Source organism: Anser cygnoides, chromosome 5 (assembly GCF_040182565.1).
Source record: "Anser cygnoides isolate HZ-2024a breed goose chromosome 5, Taihu_goose_T2T_genome, whole genome shotgun sequence".
NCBI classification, from domain to species: domain Eukaryota; kingdom Metazoa; phylum Chordata; class Aves; order Anseriformes; family Anatidae; genus Anser; species Anser cygnoides.
In genome coordinates, this window is record NC_089877.1 from 4,793,910 (window position 1) to 4,813,632 (window position 19,723).

The 19,723-nt window shown below is 34.7% G+C and overlaps 1 long non-coding RNA gene across 6 annotated transcripts in view; it reads left to right on the plus strand.

Annotated features, from left to right (window-relative positions):
• The window catches only part of LOC106033940 (uncharacterized), a 287,150-nt gene that overhangs the window by 109,294 nt on the left and 158,133 nt on the right, over positions 1-19,723 (plus strand). For all 6 annotated transcript variants that reach the window (XR_010831755.1, XR_010831753.1, XR_010831752.1 and 3 more), the window contains exon 2: positions 7,013-7,150. This is a non-coding gene — a long non-coding RNA (uncharacterized lncRNA). The remainder of the gene's footprint in view (positions 1-7,012; positions 7,151-19,723) is intronic.

Below are 19,723 nucleotides of genomic sequence, written 5' to 3' on the forward strand. Positions count from 1 at the left end.
TTCTGGGTAGATTCATATCCTTCTTTTCAAAAGGACTTAAAAATTCCAGGCTATCTAATCAAATGTAGTGTCAAGCATATTTGAAGCAAGCTGATAACAGAGCAAAATAGTCTATCTTCGTGAGAATTGGTCAGGGTAAACGTGCCCTTAAAATAGAAGTCAGTGTTCTACTTTCTAGTGGAACCACTGATCTTTTAGGACTTACCATCTCCCGAATATAAGTGTTGATCATTGCCCTCTGTCGTGCCTTCATAGTTGAGGGTGGGGTTTGGGGATTTGTATTTTAGAAGATCTGGCAGGTTACAGTGATAGTATTAGGAGGGGTTTTGAACCTCTCATAAAGAAGAGGGATGTGCCTAGTAATTATTTAAGGACTGCAACTGGCAGTAAGGACTCAGGTTAAGAAAGCTTGGGGCTACAGAACATGGACTCATTATTCAGCAGTGCCTCAGTATGACTGTGTATAGATAGCAAGATTCAAATAACTTATTTTAACATTTTTTGCAGCCTTCATTGCTATTTTTTGCAGATGCTTAGGCCGAGTTTTGAGAATGGAACTTATGTTTGTTAGTGGAAGAACAGCAGAACTGAGTTATTGCAGTAATTTGAAGGGTTCTGTTAAATAAATTGATGTCTTGATGTCAGATATGCATATCTGACACATAATTGCAGTGCAGTGATTTCTTTCTTTCCCATTAGGAGGGTAGTGGAGAGGATTAGAGTTAGGGAGAGTTAAGGGCACAGGGGTATATATTTGAATTTTTGAAGGCAAACTGAAGAAGCTTCATCAACAGATACAACTTTTCACTTAATTTTTCAAATGCCAGCGCATGCAATTTTTTATTTATTTTTTAAGTGTGGTAGTTAGAGCTCAACAAGACTGCAGTCTCTGTGCTTGTACTGTTGACAACTTCAGCTGCATCCGGAGTCATAAAGTGTGAGTGGTAATCAATGGATATGAAAATCCATTTATTAAATTGCAGTCATTATGCAGTTCACAGCCTTTAGGGAAGGCTAGGGTTAGGGATAGAGGCTGTAAAGCCAAAGTAGTTATTGTAGTTGGAAGTTCTGATGAAGAAAACTGTGAGTAGTTGTCCATAGAAGTGAATGTCTTGTTCATTTTGGGGCTGTGGTGTACATCAACTCTTAACTTTAGCCTTAGTCTGCGATGTAAGCAAGTTTAGGATTACAAAGTGCAGATCATGACTGATTTCAGGCAAATGCACTCACACAAGCTCAGGGTGGCTAGCTGTTGTTCCGTCTTCTAGAACCTGAGTGTTTTCCAGTTGGACCTGTAGTTGAATTTTAGAAGACCCTGTATTACTTCTGTTTATTTTTCATGTATCTGCAGGTGCCTATTTTGTATTTAACTATCTCTTAGATGTCATAATCTTTCTCATTTTTTTTTTATTGGCTAGGGTTTTAGAGAGAAAGCATTGTTTCTTCATTAGAAAAATATTTCCATTTTTTCCTAGCCCAGTATTTATAGACTTGAATATTTCATTTTTAATTTTGGGGAGCATTTGGTTGGACAGGCTGAAGCAGTGACATGAGATGTGTGTGATGCTGTGGTGCATATCCCTCTTCCTGCCAGAGTTTAACTTTGCAACTCCCATGTGAATGTCCTAAGTATCTGCTTATAAAGGAGGAATATGTTCTGTTCCCATGAAATAATTAAATATTCACTGGACTGAAAAGGTAAACAAGAAGGAACTTTATGACCCAGTGGGTGGGATATTAGTGTGTAGACAGGTGAGTGAATCTCTAGCTGCTGCTTTGGTGAATATTTAATATAAAATACTTAGATATTTTGGAGAGCAGGAACTGCAACCCCATGATGCTTCTGCCTCTACAATATTACTGTCCTAACCAGTGGACTGTGGTGTGTTCTTTCTTTCACCTATTATTATTGCTATTATTATTTCACCTATTATTATAAACTGGAAATCAGAAATTTAAACATCATGTAAACTGTACCTTCATAGTCTGAGCAGTCTGCAGTGGCTATAAGGCTACATTCTCCGAGATAGAGATGTAATTGTATGACTTAGAAACCCTGTGTTTCCTATGTTCTGAGGAAGTATTCACCGCACTGTTTTGTTCAGGTACAAAGAGTTAATACTCTATGTATACTTCACAAAACTACGAGCAGTCTCTGAGAATGCCAACATAGTAGAACCCACAAACCAAGTAGCTAGATGAATATCCACTTGGTGAATTCTTACAAGACCTAGACATTACAGCCACAGTGTAGGCAGAATAAACATTCTCAGTAGCAGGTTTTATTTAGAGCCACAATGGTGGCATCATAGGGACTTTTGACCCTGCAGGCACTTGGCAACAGTTGACAGGAATTAAATGGCCTAGGATTTAGGCACTGGGGTGTCAACTCCGATAGCCAAATCTGGTTTTGGATCTAGCTTTTTTCTTTTTAATATTTATGCACTAGGTCTAGTTCTGAATTAGGCTGATGAATTTAGGTGACTTGTTAATCTGTCTTGAAAATGTTTTGGACTTTTTCTTAAAAAAATAAAAATAAAAAAGCTAGAACCACAAAGAATAAAAGAAGATGAAAAACAAGAACTGAAATTTAGCCTGACTTAAACCGAAAAATTGTCATCAAGTAGTGTTTTGTCATGGTAGGCTTTTTTAAAGAGCAAATGTAAATAGATGTAACTAAATAATTGTTATACGTTTGTGTTAAACCTGTTTCAGACTTGCCTCAAAGGTACCTGACAAAAACTGTTACAACAGTTAGAGACAGCTGACGTGTTTAGGGGATGCCAGTGAAGAACCCCATTTTAAAGATTCAAAGTAACTATGAAAATGTATTGAAATTGTGATTACATGTTGAAAAAATGAGCCAAATCCACTGTGCACCAATTGCACCCTTCTTACAGCTCCTTGCAGTAACTCCACTGAACGAGTGGAAGTAGAAAGGAGTTACCATCCTGTTTCTACTCTCAAAGAAAAAGTTTGGAAAATGCTAAAATGCTAATTCAGTGGAAGCAGAAATATTTTGGAGATTTCTATGGGAATGAGAAAACAAATGCATAACTGTATTAAGCAAATACTTATTTTAAAAAGTTCTAATATCCTTCCTTCATAGAAGGATATGTTTATACAGGCTCAAGTTCACTAGAGATCTTAAGAGCATCCAACAGTGTTTTCAAGTCTGTTAATCAACAAAGCCGAACAACTTCAATACACAGCTGTAAGCTAATAATGTAGATTTCAAATGCAAACAGGTTAAAAAAGGCACAGCAAGAAGACACACCAAATCCATGCTCTTCATCTGTCCCTCAGTTTCTGGATGTTTGATGTATTGAATGAGAAATATGTTTTCTACTCCCCATACTGATTACATGCAGATGTAATAAAGACATTTCTAGTGCTTCAGGCACATCTGTCATGATATCATTTGATATGCTATCAATGGAAGAAGAAAGTATCAAATGACTGAAGTAATTATGCTTCAATATTACAGGACAGAATATATATGCTCACGATGGGGCATGGTTTCAGGGAGCAGAGAAGCATCTGAATTAAATTCTTGATGTAGAAATGTTTTGAAGAGAGTGTGTTCTGAAATTGAAAAAGCATCTGCTGACCTATCTGAAGTCAGAGACTGCAATATGGCCTCTATTAGTAAACATAAGAGGTTATCATGTAGTTAAATGCTATAATAATAAAATATGTATAATAGAATCTTCTTGTCTTCAACATAAAAATACAGTGCTAATGATTAAATGATGCTGGAGTTTAGTATTAACAAAAATGTTTTTATATAATAATACAAATCAAGATTTCTCAAACAGTTTATTTTAAGTACATTATTATTAGCTATCGCTATTGTTATATTTTGTAAATTACTCCAAAGATAATCCTGAAAAGTTAATGCTTTTCACCTTCAGAAGTTGAAAATACATTCCCCTCTAAGGATTTGTCAGCCTAAGAAAAAAGTCATCAGTTGTATTATATTTTATAACTTGCAGGCAAAACCTCCAATGAAACTCTGCAAAATGTTTTTTGATTAGGGTTTGGGGACTAGTTTTTTTTTTTTTGAACATTTTTGTGGTAGGGAGATGGGGAAGGTCTTGTTCATAGATTTGTACTTTTTTTTAAAAAAAAAAAAAGGTCAGTTTTTTACTGTGCATCAATGTTGTTCACTGTCAACGGTGAAAATCAAAAGATCTGATTTTCCAGAGCAATTCAGTTGACGTTTCCTTTTCACACTCTGGACTTCCAGAATGTTAAGAGTATTGATTAAACATCTGGTATTTCGGTAGGTTTCCCATATCTTTAAAAGAACAGCTCTCAAATGATCCGGAGACTGCAACAATGTGCTGTTGCTCATTTTAGAGTAATTGAACGTATTTTGTGCAGAGGGGGTGGGACATAAAACTTACAGGAAGTTTTTGTTGTTACTGTTTTTTCAATATCATGTTCTATAAATGTGTGTGTGTGTGTATGTATGTGTATATATATATATATATGAAATACTCTGAGGGTGTCTTTTTTTTTTAAGGCATTTGCTGTACCTAAAAGGCTTCTTGGTCTTCTGAGGAAATGACAACAATAATCAAAAATATGCCTGTAACTTTCTACCATTATCTAAGAAATCCCATAAAGCATTATGTTCATGGCTGTCTAATCATTCTTCTGTCTCCAAGAGCAGCCAACAGTAGAATCCTACAAAAAAATGGATCGATGATCGAGGAACACCCTGAGCCAGAAGTACTGCTTGACCTACTAATACTCCATGAACTTGTTAAATCCATTTTTGAATGTTTGTTCTTTTGACCTCTACAACATCAGATGGCAATGAGTTTCACAGTATGATTATATTATATACTGCATGGAAAAGCACTCTGACTTAATTTAAATCTGCTATCCCCATTATTTCCTGGGGGTGTTCCTTCATTCCTATGTTTTGTAAAATAGAAAATAATTGCTTCCTCCTCATGCGCTCCACATAATTCATGTTTCTATAGACCTCTATCATCAGCTACCTCTTTTTCCAAACTAAGAAATCCTGCATATACTTTCCTGGTATGGAAACTTTTAATTTTTCTTGTTGACAACCTGTGATGTAAATATTTGTAAAAACTAAAAATACAAAGTAGTAGGCAACAGGTGAAAGCAAAAATTGTCTGGAATTCTGCACCACGAGTGGACTGGGTTATGTTGCTAGTGCAGTGAAATTCTTTTTCTGGTTAAAATAATGGCATGTTTCAGTGGGGCCAGTTCTCACTCTGGAAGTATATAAAGCATTTCAGTTTTCATCTTTGCAAATCAGTTAGGTAAAACTTGGGGAATATTCAAACTGCTGATGTGCTACTGCAGCTTTCTTGTCGTCGCTCATTTATATGTTGTATCTCATGATTTGTACTGTAGGTACCTGTTTGAATTAGATGATGCAACCTAAGCAAGAACCACCAAAGAAGCACAAATGGAATTATCTGTTTGGTTTTATTGTGAAAGGAGGAATGTTTTCTTCAGAACTTAATCTAAAGCCTGAAGGTTTTTTTGTTTGTTTTTAATATATTCAAATAAATTATAAGCTTATTACCACAGTCTTACGTTCTCGAGAAGGAAAGGAAAAGGTTCGCCTCTGCACAAACTCCCCCTCCCCTTGTATGTTTATCAGTGCACTCATTTAGATTGCTTTCCTGACTGTTAAATCCATAAATAAAGTTACATATTTAAGTCACCACCACCATGCTCTTCAACTGCTTGTAAAGTCTGAGGGCTGAATGAATTTCAGAACTGATATATCTCATATTCATAAGTTCCAGGACTCAACTTTTAATTCAAGATTTCTCAAAATTTAATCATTCAACTGTCAGCATACAGGTCATGAAGTAGTAAAGACAGGGGAGATATGTGAGCTGTATTGCTTCAGGTACAAACTTTCTTTTCTTTTTGGCCAATGTAGCTGAATAGCCAGGAATGGAAGCAGTTTTCAAGGTGAGCCGTGAATGCATGGAGCTCACATTAGGACTTAGTTATTGAGTAGGTTTTTTGGTGTTTTCTTTTTTTTCTGTCGTGTTTGACACAATGAAATGTGATATAAAGAGAAAAAAAAAGCTTGAAAAAAACTTGTAACAACAGGGTAATTGTTATATCACTAGTGATCCTAGTGCTGCTTATGGGGTGAGGAAGAAGACCAGCTGTATTAATAAAATCTAGTTAAAAATATTTAATATGATAATTTTCCAAAATTATATTTTTGTTGAAATCAGTGTTGTCCGGGAATGTTTGTTTTGACAATATTTGTAGTATGGAAAATAAAAAATAAAATGCATATGGAAAATATTTTTTTTGTCTTAGTGTTTTTGATAATGATAGTGCAGCGATAACTTTTATTGTCAGGAAAATGCATCTTTTTGATTTTGCACTTTGAATTTCCTCTCAATGTGCCTATCTTTTAAAATGCATATCTTTAACATGATATTATTATATCCATTACCATTGTAATTATTTAATAAACGAACTATAGTTGCAACTGGAGTGGCAACATTGTCACATGGATAAGGTGCCTTGCTGGGTTCATAAAGAATGGATGTTAAGAGACACACAAGTTTTCCAGAAAGACAGGTGTGTCTTTTTTAAAGTATGTTTACTCCTTCTTTGTATAAAATTATACATGATTTTGAATTCTGCTCAAAGATTGAGAACCATGGGTTTTATCAGGATTACGAGTATTCCTTATGTTCTAATGTGGCTACACATTTCTGGAATGCTGCATTTAGCTCACTACAAAACCCAATGATAACCCGTAGGTAAAAACAGCATGAAATCAAAACGTGATCCACTTTGAAGAAGATGCTGGTAAAATGTTGGTAATTTATGCATGGTGAGATGAGCATACATCTTAAAGAAAGATGAATTGTGTCTGACAGAATTTAGCAGTGGTAGCACTGCAAAGATTGCTCAGCTTGAGTAATCATTTCAGGCTTTTTTCAAGGTTGGTTCTAAAGCTCATTATCTTTTTTTCATTGTTCCCAAGGAGTTTTGGATCAAGCTTTTATTGAAAAGTGGCTGAAAAGAAGAGTTCTGGGATAGCAGAGAACTTCAGCAGAGCTTTGATTTTTTGCCTGTTTAATTCCAACTCAGTTGTGTCTTCTGGATCCTGAATTCTGAGAAGGTAAGAGAAAATTACTGTGGCTCAGCCTAATATAGAAAGTGGTTAAGGCAGTTAGAGAAATGTGGATTATTACTGCTACCAGTGGACTGTTCTCTTGTTCTTTCAATTTCACTCCAAGAACTAAATGGATCATTCAAAATCTGGCTAGCTACCAAAGACACAATCAAACATCTGTGCACCAGATGCATAGAGCATTATGTCCAGCTGTGTTACTGCAGCTACATCTGCAGAACACTGCATATGTCAATTGCCCTGGCCAGCAGGCTTTGGGAATACTATCTACAGGAATTAAAGCTTGCAGCAGAAGTAAGACAAGAGGGTGTTTTACTTTAAGTTTTTAATGTCTTTTTCTCTCTCTCTACATTTCTTAACTGATTTGCTTGCAAGTTTGAATTAATGGAGGGAAATAGTATATGATTTTTGCCAGTGGAGACCTCGCTTCAAGTTGTAATAAGGTTTTATAAATAAATAAATGAATGCATCTCACCCTGTACTTCAAAGTTGTACTTTTATCTTAGAAAATAGTATGATGGAAGTATTCAGGAAAGTATTCTTTTCTTCCTTTGGAGCTAGTGGAAACCAGTATGTTAGCTGAGGAACTCTGAGAGGGCATTTATTCCAGAGGTCACTAAAGCAAACACAGAAGAATTTGAGAATTCTTTTGATTTGCTGACGCAATGAGTATTTATCAGTGGGGTATGCCATAGACTTTTCCACCAAATATTCAGAAGCATATTCAGACTGCCTTCCTACTTAAAGTAACAATGCTGTTTCATTTATTACATATTTCCCTCATTTCCTTTTATATTCTCCTGAGGAATCTGTTGCAATTGTCATAAAAGTGTGTGTGGGGAAATACATATATATATGTAGATCTTCTATTTTCCCTTCCTATCAGTATAACTGTGCCTTGATAAGGAGAGCAATGGCAAGTTAACAAAATGAAATAATAACATTTTCTGTTCAAAAAGGAACAGACGCAGCACTTGATGGAGATAGATTAATAACAGTGGCTACTCTTTTGAGCTGGCAATATTCCTAGCAGTTTTTAGGAAGGTCTTTTTCAATTGTATTTATAATTCTTAGAAAAAAAAATTGAAGTGCTAATTTCACACTACTGAATACATAAAACCCCTTTTTCCTACTGGTAAGCTTGCATGTCTAAACTTAGTTGGTATATTTTTAATTTAAAATGTCTCTTGTATTTCTAAGTGTAGATCTACTACTGGAACAGTTCTCAATTCAGATTTTTTTTGTTTACAAGGAAAAAACCAACAGTACTTTAACATTAAAAACTTATTGATCTGCCTTTTCAATTTTAAGTTGCTGAATCATTGTATTACAGAAGTTCTTTATCTTCAATGAATACTTGTGTTCAATATACTGGGTTCAAACTTGAGTCTGTATTGAACACAATAATGCATTTTCAGAATTTGACCACATGCAAATATGTTGCAAATTTAAAAGAATTATTATTTGTGGATCATTTTATACAGAGAAAATGCATTGAAACAGGCTTAATCAAAACCTTCTAAAGTACATGACACAATGTTATGAAAAAAAACACAGATTTGCAAAGAAAAATTAACATAAAATCAAGATGTTTCACTTGTCTACTGGTACCAAACCATTTGTACAGCTGCAAATACTAATTGCTGATTAGATCTTACATAAAATCCCCTTAAGCTTTAATTTAGTACTTTTGCTGTTTATTTTTCAACCATCTTCCTCTCTGTTTTCTACTCTTCCAGTAGTAATTTTAGTAGGATGTGAGACACGTCTTGCCCTGCATATTTGCCTTTTCTGACACTGTCAAGAGCAGAAGAACCTCATGGTAGCAGGAGACATAAACAAGATAAAACTAATTTATTTTATTTGACTCAAATCGTAGGCAATGTTATCTAGGCTCTGAACCTAGTTTGTTTCCAGATAATAATGGGAAACAAGATGAAACATTTTTGTTTCCATTCCAGGCCTCTTAGTAGCAGATATTTCTCATTAGAAGAAACGTTGTCAAGCCTGGTGATTTATTCGTTGTTTTTGTTTGTTTTGTTTGTTTCCCTTCTCTAACTTAATGGACATTTTCTCTCCTAAAATGAATGTCCCACTCTTCTAGTTAGTTGCAGCTTTTGTGATGCTTTGTATACTAAGCTTTCTGGAACTAGAATATAGGATACAAATTGTGGTTCACATGGGTTTGCTGATGAGGTTAAAATTCCTTATACATTAATAATATGGTAGAATCAACACCATTAATATGATCTATAATAAAAATAAATAGTTTGATTATTCTTGGTTAAATTGTATAAACTTGTTAAGGTTAGGGAGAAGAGAAGCTGATAGTGTTAGTCATAGTATTATTGCATTTTTATTTTTTACAGTAGTAAAAAATTAATTTTTGTATTTCACTTTTAAATGATACTCAAAAAATTCTCCACTGATTAAAACCTACTCCATGTCATATGCAAAACACATCTAAGATAAAATTACTACAGTAAAAATGTGGGAGAACAGAATTTTGTTCCAGGAACAGTGTTTTCACTAAGGTTCCAAGCTACCTGTACGCTTCTAGAATATTTCTGTATTGCTTTAAAGTTTTATCGCTGTATTTTTGAAGTAACCATATCAGTCACACTTGCCTTTTGTTTAGAGTGTTTTGTCTCCTCCCTTCGTTGCCTTTTGAGTTGTTCTGCAAAGAAAAGAGAGTGGCACTGTGCGAAAGTTTCCCTTTATTGTTGATGAATATTGTTCTTTTGATATGATAGATGTCTAGGACCTGTGCACTTCTGAGCTGAAACTCAAAACATATTTGTAAAACTCTGTTATTAATGTTCAGCACTGTCAGATATGCAAGAGTGCTCAAGAGTTACTATGGAAATAATAGATGGACAGATTAGGATAAACAGAAGAAATAAGGATGAGATAGAAGGTTACAAAAAAAAATTACAAATTCTTGATGTTCTGAAAATAAAAATAGTATCTTTCAAAAAATGTTTTAAAACACCTGGAAAGAACAGGGAAGAAAAAAAGTACTTCTGATAGCTGCAGTGAATATTCAAGATAGGAGCATAAACAATGCTAGGTACAGCTGGAAGAGAGATGGTAAGACAAAATAGTATAGAAAGCTCTTACCATGGATTGTAAAGTTGACAAAAGAAAGCCTGAAACAGTTAACTGATCAGAGGAGGTTGTAATTACAGTATTATTGTTCTCTATTTTGTATTAAGAACTATTCTCAGTGCTTTGGGAAAAAAAAAATCTTGCTTATTCAGAACTTCAGCAGATCTAATATTTGTGTGATAGTATATAACAGATGTTAGAATTTTTTCTGTGTGACTCCATAATTGTGATCACAAATAAAAAGCATCTTGGAAGCAAAACTGAACTTCTATAAATAATTTTGATTAATTTGTGTTAAAATAGTCAGGAGTAATAAATCTTAGCCTGTGATTTGCTTTGCTAGTACAGCCTTGCCTGGAATTTCAGGTTGGTAATTTTTGTTACTATCATAATCTTATAAAATCAGTCACACAGAAACATAAATAGGTAAAGGTGTCTTCAAATGGTGTCTTCAAATAACCTTTTTATCACTTTGTGCTGTAGAAGTGTAGGGTTTTATTCCCAACCTTTTGAAACCTAGGAGTGATCTACTACTTAGTACAAGTACTTTAGAGCTGCTAAAAGTCTTTGTTGATACATGAAGTGCTAACCAGTTTCCTACAAGAAATTGTTATGAGCTCGATTAACCTTACAGAATGATCATGAACAGTCTCCAGACTATTTGCTTGCATTTTTATGCAGCAGCTTTGTCAGGCTACCTAGAACAGCTGTAGCTGACTTGTTTCCCTCTTTACCTACTTTTCTTTTGGAACACAAACGTTACCAACTTCTAAGCTACCGAGGTTTAGTCTTTCCTTGAAGGATTCTGAAACAATGATTTTTCTCAGGTCAGTAACATCTCACAACCCTATTAATGGCCACAGTGGTAAAACTTTCTAACCCAAATTACTTGTAGATGGAATATAAATCTTTTTCAGAATTTTATAACAGTTTTAAATTATCCATTGTATGGATACTGCCATTTGCGTAGTGAAGTCCAGGTCACACTTCCCTTGTAGAGAGAGAGAAATAGGGAATGGCAAAGAATCTTGCTTGGAATGTTTCCGCTAAGGTATTATAACAGCTTTTTTGTGAACTTGCATGATGAGGAATTTTCCACCCAAGAATCTTACTTATCTGTTTCTTATAAATAGTAGTCAGTTGTTGTTTAGGAAGTGAGCTTATCTTGTGGTACTGTAAATTCTCTATTTTCTGTATCCGTGAATATCCGTGAATATTGCCATGTTTTCTTTTCATAATCATCTTGTTAAGACTGAGAGGTGATTCTTGTCATTCCTTTCACATCACTTTCAGTCTTTCAGTTCACATATAAAATGTATATCCCTAAAGAAGGAGTCATTACTCTGAGATACAACATGGTGATTATTTAAATTATTATTATTTTTTCCACAGCTAGGAAATTTCTGGATCATCTGGGTTCAAAACTATGTAATGACTCCATGCTTTTTTTTATACTGGTACACCATTTTCATTTACCTGTTATTTCCTCTGAGATAGAATTCTTGCTGAGGGTTGAATTTGAAACCAAAGATCATAGACACCTTCTAGTCCTTGCATTTTCTTAAGGACTTTTATGACCATATCTCATACTTCCCTTTCCCCTTTACTATGAGGCTAAGTTTTATGAGATTTTTATCTCATAAGGTAAGTTTCATGTAAATGAGGACAGAATTATCTGTAGATGTTGATAGTCAACATCTTCTAAAATAAAATCTTAAATTCTAAGTAAAAATACTACAACAATATTTTTCTTATTTTTAAATTTCCAGCTGTAGAACTGTTAGTCAGGTCACCAAGCCATGAATAATGCTTCTATCTTTTTTTTTTATTCCCTACTTGTATCTTGTTCATAGCATCAGGAACATTTTATTTCCTTCTTCCCCTATTCTTAAAATTTGAGCCATGAAAACATTAAACAGTATTGTGTTATATGCCAGTGTCAAAGGATAGTGTAAGCAACACACAGTGCAATTACTATAATCATTCATCTACAGGACACACAACTGAATGTAGTGGGATTATGCAAATATTTCAAGCTAGGGGTGTTCTTTCTGGCCTGTTTTTAAAGGTAGTCATTCTGCCACAGATTTCTAATAGGGTTTTGTTTTCATATTAAGCAACTTGCTTTTGTAGCACTCTATATAGTGTTTTATATAATAACTGTTAGAGTTCACTTACCAGAAGTTCTTTGCATCTAATACATTAGTGTCATCCTGCTGTAAGCATGGGAGTTCTATTTTTAAATTGTGGTACGTGTTCCTCCTTGTCTCTGCTTCTTTTATTTTTTGGTATGCCATAGCACTGATATCTGCTATGATTAACATCATGCCCTTGTAATTCAACATTCTCGCTGTATGGATGACATTTTCCTTTAACACATTTCATAGAAGGGCAAGTTCTACTTTGTAGAGAGCATCACTTACTCAGAACTGGAAAAATTAATTTATGTGGTCAAGGGTTCCTAGGTCTTCAGTCAAGGGTAGATTTTTTTTAGCACCTGAAAAATGAAAACCCTTTTTGTTGAAAAGATTTCAGATCATGTGTTATTGTTATGCTTTGTTCTGTTTTATTTATGTATTTAGCTTTATTCTGTTTTTCTTAAAAAATTACTAACGAGGGTAAATAAAGTGGTAAATATCATAGGAATAAAGATTAAAGTCAATATGTTGTGTCATCTTTAAGCAGTTGCAAATCGTTGCCTTGAAGCTTAGCAGAACCTAAATGTCATTGCTCTCTAATGAAAGCTCTGTAGACAGCATGAACTGTGTTGATTGTTTCAGTGCAGTTCTTGACAGATTTAAAAAGAGAAAGCTACAATGACAGCCAGACTGAAGCCACGGTACAGTTATTTAGCTTCAGCAGTGCTTCCTTCTTCTCGATTACTGCAGTACCTTGTTTTTCATTCCCTTTCTAATCTAGATGAATTCCCTGAACCACCTCAGAGTAGTCCACAGAGAGCTTTAGCACCACAACTCAGAAGTGTAACAGTTGTGTAACAACTGTTGTGCATAGGTGCCATTTCAGTTGGTTTTGTGGCCATCAGCTTTGCATTGGGAAACCATGTCATCAGCTGTGAAGACTACTGGTGAACAATGCAGTACCATTGCAACTAGCAATCTAGAGGAATTGTATTCTGAGAAAATTCCAACTTTTTTTTTTAAGCTGTGTATTTGAATAAAAATAGAAAATACATGCTTGTTTCAGTATTACAAATTATTTTGGTACTATATCAAAGCAACACTAACATCCAGTTTTATTTCTATTGGACCTATAACTCAGTGTAAAAAATGAATGACCTATTTCTGTTACTAAATCCACTTCTGTGAATCACATCTTCTGAATATTCAGTCTGTAAATCTTGCCTTAATGTGAGTATTTGAGAAAGAGATCACACGTTCCTAAGACTTTTGTGTAAATGAAAATTTGCCATCCTGACTATTTTATGAAACATTAAGCAAAACAATAATCAAGCCAAAATATTTTCAATGCAAAACATTTTATCGATCTCTTTGAAAGATCTGGGTCTGTTGTAGTATTTGAAAGACATGGTCTTTGGTTTTAAACTACTTTAAGACTACAAAATACTTTAAATCTGAAATAAAATAATAATTCTGAGGTTGAACAAAATATTTATTACAGACTAAAAAACAGTCATCTTCAACTTTTATTAACATGGATTTCTAACGCTGCTTTGAAATTGAACTATTTTTTTTTTCTTCTCCAGAATAAGTAATGCGTATGAGTTTCAGTTATTTGCTGGGCTATAAACATCAAGACCTGTTTTGATGATTACACTTCAGTTTTCTACCTCATTAGAATCTAGTCAGCTAGGAATAATATTTCTGATTTTTCTATGGATTGCAAGTCCATAGCCATATACACGGGCTTAGGAAAAAAAAAAAATGCCCGTGAAGTATTTTCAGTTGCTGTCCAGGTTTTTTCAGTAGCTACTATTCAGGTTGTTGTAAATCTAATGTATGAATTAGAATTTTGACACAGCTCTCAACATAGTTTCTGATGCACCATAGCAAGGATTAGGTCTTCTGGGCTGGTGTTACTACATGCTGATCACTTTTCCCAAAAGAATTCTCAGGAATAATTTGTTTTTCTACCTAACCTAGACTGTCCAGTGAACTAGTCCTGTCTCCTAACACTTTCTCAAATGTCAGATGATGTTTCACATTTCTAAGAACATAGTGCTTCACACCATGGGGCTGGAGAAAGTGTAATTGTATCCTACTCAGACACAGTTGCCTGCCACAGCTGTTCTAAGTTTTCTAAATGAAGTCCTTTTTACCTACCATTTTGGATTTTTTTGGCCTTCCTTTACAAAAGTAGACCTGCAGTTAGTTATTACTAAAATTTCAGCAAAATTGATAAATGTGCTCTTACAAAATGTTGTTGGTGATCTTGTTACATGTTTTAATCACAAGAACTATGTGTCAGTGGTGTATCATTTTTTGTCTCAACTTCTTATGTAGTTGGTATTTTTTGTTTGTTTTTCTTCTTCTCACTTGCTCTTCTCTGAGTACTCTTTTGTTTTCTTTACGCTAAGGACTGGTCTTTAAGGATTCTTAATGTTGCATGATCATTTGCGGCTTGGCTTTCTCTTCTTAGGCTTGTGTTCCATTCAAGTCACTGGCAGCTAACTTCTCTCTGGGTTTTTACGTACTGCTGGAAGGCAGAAAAACAGTTTTATCCAGACAGCACTGTGAGGATGAGTTGCGTGAGATTACTTACCCAATCTGCTTGGAAAAAAAAAAAAAAATTACCTTTCTTCTAAACATACATTGTCTATTAAAGGCATTTTATAAGACTTGAAAATACTACACCATTTCAGAGAATAGTTTGTGGTATGAAAAACAGTAGGTCTATTTGAAAAACATCAGTTTTTAATATTTTATGATTTTAAATTACATACTTTAAATGGATGAAGTGACATATCTTACTACTGGAAATCCGAATAAGCAAGTTGTTTTAAATTGGATAGTCATACTCATTTAGAAATGGAAAGTAGAAGTGTTTTCTATTGATAGTCTTCATGTGTGTTTTTTTTTTTACTTTTATTTTTTGCTTCTTACTAAATATCATTAAGCTGCTAGTAGCTGCAAATCTTGTATGCAAGAATACAAGATAACTGCTTTTCCCCATCAGTGAAGGCATGTTTGCATTTTTGTTTAATAACAACTTTGATCCTTCTACTGTTGGCAATGGTCATTGAGAAATCCTGACATAAAGAAGGTATCTGCAAGATAAAGTTCTACAAGGGATGATTAGCAGCACTTAAGTTTTCTTTCTGTTGAAAGGAAGAATCCCTGATTGAACAGTGCATTGAATGATATGACAAGCAAGTACTTGATCCCTGTCCAGCTGGAAAGGAATTGTATTCATCAGCAGCTTTTTAGCTAAGGATGTCTTTATATTTTCACTCTTTGTTTGAGTCTCTCCAGATCCTCCCTGTACTTCATGTCAGCACTATATAGTAGGTATGCCAAGTGGTTTTGAAATTTAAATTACAGTCTCTTTTTCAGATGTTATTGGAAAGAACGTGTAATTTATAACCACGTGTTAGGAGTACAGGATGTTCATGGTTCACTGCCAATTCTTCTTTTGTAAAGTTAATAAAACTTTCATAAAACACTTATACACTTGTATATTTCATGGTAAAGATTTTTTTTAATCTCATAGGCTAATGTAAAGATTTATTAAAAACATTTTTTTGTTAAGAGGAGTGTCAATAGTTTGCAGCTGAGTGTAATTTTGAATTCCCAGTAGATGACAGTCTGACTGAAAATGACACTAACAGCTTTGTTGATTTAGCACTAAAAATAAAGGATTCTTTCAAATGATATAAAGCTCTAATACCCTGAGTATGCTGAAATACACTTGAGACCCTTAAGTAGAGTTGCAGTGAAATATTCGCCAGCACTACGGATTCCGGTGAACAAGCACTAGCATGCTTGCTGGCACTGACCCATTGGGCTCTCACCTAAAAATGAGTATGAAGGATTGAGATACCACACTAACAAGAGAATCTGTTATGTCTAAATATGGGAACCATCAGACCTTTGGATAATGTCATGGAATAGGCTTCAGTAAGACTTGTAGTAAGACCTTGTGACATCATTTTTAATGTTTTTTGTTTTTTTCCTCAAAAACTGAGTACTTGAAATATTTTATTCAGTAGCAACCCAAAACTACTACCATCTGAGAGCTATGAAGAGGTATGTGAAAGGAGCTGATGGTTTTATGCCAGCTCCTGCAGGATGGTTGTTCACTCTCTTTTTGTGATGTGATAATTGATAGCTTTGCTGGCGATCTTGGCGAAGAAGCTGAGGATTAAATAGCCCAAGAGATGGAACTTTCCTAGTCTCCTAAGTGAGAAATAGACATGTTGACCAGGCAGTGTGGAAGTCTGAAGTGCTTCTGCTGTACTATGCTGTACTATAGATAAATACTGTAAGAGATTTTCCTCCATCTTTGAATGGTCTTTATTCAAACTAAGAGTGCATAGAGCTATGTACTGTGGATCTTTGTCCATCTTTAACCTCTTCTTCACTTTTTTTTCTGGTATAAGTCAGGTAATTTAGTGATATCAATATTTTCCACAGTATTCCACCCACCCTAAGCATCTGTGTCAGTGTAAAGGAGGTACAAAACTCTATGCACAAAATAAATAATAATAAAAGAAAGTGAGAATGGGAGTCTGTTCTAGACATAACATCAGAGTTGGTAACAAGTGGGGGCACTGATGAATTTGTTGCTTAAAGGATCCAGTTATTTTACACTCCCTATCTTCATGGGAAATACAAAGAAAATACCTCTCTTAATCTGATAGCTACTACCTAAAGTAAATAAATAAAAATCATTATTTACTCTAAGCCTGCCAACATTTGATATGTCATCCATATGTTGTGACTACTGTAGTACATTTTTGCTGTCTTTAGTGTTGATTTTTAAAATGATTTCTTCCTGATCCACAGGCGGCTAATGTGGAGAACAGAAAGGCTACTTCATGTAACCTTTGCTAGATATAAATATCTGAAAATAGTAATAAAAATAATAATACCTATAAATGGTAATTGGAGCTGTGAAAACAGTAGCACTGAATACAGGAGGAAGCAGAGATTTAGGAAAAAAATAAGAAATTGTTGTATTTTTCCATTTTATCTTGCATATGTGATTAAAAAATAGGAATGTAGATCCTTAGAGAATCAATTAGTGTGCATAGAAATAAGGAGGTAATTATATAGAGGGAGTTAAAGACAAAATGGTTGAAAAATGAATGTTTATAATGCAACCTTGAGTGACTGCTGATTCTTGACCTAGATTGCATAACGGTCACAGATTTAAATAAAATCAGGTTTTTAAGTCATGTTAATTGTGTTTTTATATCATGGAGCAGCTTCTGAATTAAGAAGAGCTTGTGGATCATTCACATGTTTCTCAGACTGATCTCCCCACGCAATGTGTGGAATGTGTATACACACACCTACCACACCGTAAGCTGTGTTTCTGAACATAAATTGGCCAGGTGGTTGTTCTTTTCCTTCTGCAAGCATGGCTTTCCAGATTCACCAAAAAAAAAAAAAAAGAGGGAGAGAGAGAAATGATTACCTCATAGAACAGTTTGGAATGGGAGGGACCTTAGGGCCCATCCCTTTCCATATTTTCCTAAACCATCTCTAAATTTCCAATAGGCTAAATGTGTTTGGGATATCATCTGAATTTCTGAAGCAATCCCATCAACTTTTCGGAAAGACTTTTGGTAGATCAATCTGCTACAATAGAGGATCTTGTGAATAATACAGTATAAACTACTATAGCTGGTATGTCATGACTGCATTGTTAAAAGAGAGGTGGGCCTTACCCAGCCCAAAGAAGGGCACAAAGAAGGGCAATACACTAGAGTTTTCCCTTTGTGATATGAACAGAAGAGTTGCCCATGCACACTGGTAAATCTTCATTTGTGCAAAAGGCTGCTGCTTTCTGAAGTGGTGGTTTCACTGTGTGTAAGGGGCCAAGTAAGCCATGTGCTACCCTCTTGTGATCTTCCACGAAGACTCCTGACTTCTGTATCTCATTCTCTCTCTTGATTGCTGGAGCCCTTTGGAAAGAGGTCTGCCATTGACTGAGTGTTGATGCTTCTCTCCCATGACATCTTTTGCAACCGCACCTCATACTGAGCCCTGGAGAAGGCTGCCCAGCTGATAACTTTTCTCTGGGTGAATACTAGATAATTGCTAACAAAACCAATAGGACTATAAAAACTAAAGGATAAAGCAAACATATTAGGCATAATGCCTTTCAGTGATGTAGTTACTTGTGCTAGTACAGACTTAGTTAAATGTTCAGTGAAAATATCTTAAGGTGGTTTGAATTTTTATTTTGTTATAAAATATATGTTAGAAGATTAAAGCATGTACAGAACATTCCTCCCTCTCATTCATGTCAAAATGAAATTGATAATTGCCAGTTTTTAACCAGCTCAAAAGATGCTTTCACAGCCTTCCCTTTGCAGGAGATTACTTATTGTTGCCTTTGAAGTTGACATTATTTAATAGAGATCTTTTTTTCCTTATGAATTGTTTCAACTTGCTCATGCTGTCTTCAATTTAATGAAGCTTTTGAGAAGGAAACTGTAAACAAATGAGATAGGATGGTTTAGGAAGAATGTGAATTGTATTCTTTAGCAAGAATTGTTTATGATGATGGTTTCATAATATGTAAAACATATGGACCACCAGAAATCCAAATGTCAGAGCTTAGGTCTTTGATTTATTATTTTATGTTGTTTGCATTTTATTCACGTTTCTAACCCCCCTCCCCCCCCTTTCTCTTTAATATATTGCTATTTGTGGCAATAGTATGTTTATGAACAAGATAGGTAAGTGTTACAGGACTGTGCTAGTCATTGAAAAACATAAGAAATGCTGAAAGCAAGCTACCAACAGTCATGATCTTATAGCTCAGTAAGGATGTCAGTGTTACTATTGAAAAGGACCATAAAACCTATCCAGCTTTTCATGTGATCTCTTTTAAAAATGTATTAGCAGGTTCATCCATGATAGTTTTCCTGATTCTTACGTTAAATCTGAGTCCATTTACAGTGCTTATTTATGCTTGCATAATATCTGTCAAAGCTGTTTGTGTTCTAAGAGTCATTCAGAACCACCTCTCTTTATTGCAAAATGACCAGAACCAAATCAATTTTCCATATTCTGGCTTATTAACTGAGACAGTAAATCCATGGTTTTCTGCAGCTTAATTATGAGTGCACAAGTCTGTAAAAGTAAACACAGACTGCAGAACTATAAAACAACCACTTACCACCATCTTCATTTAACATTTATATTTTGCATGCCAAGTAGAGGAAAACAGTACAGAATTAGTGCAAACTATCACCATGTCACTTAATTTCTTTTATGACATGGTTACCCATCTAGTTGATCA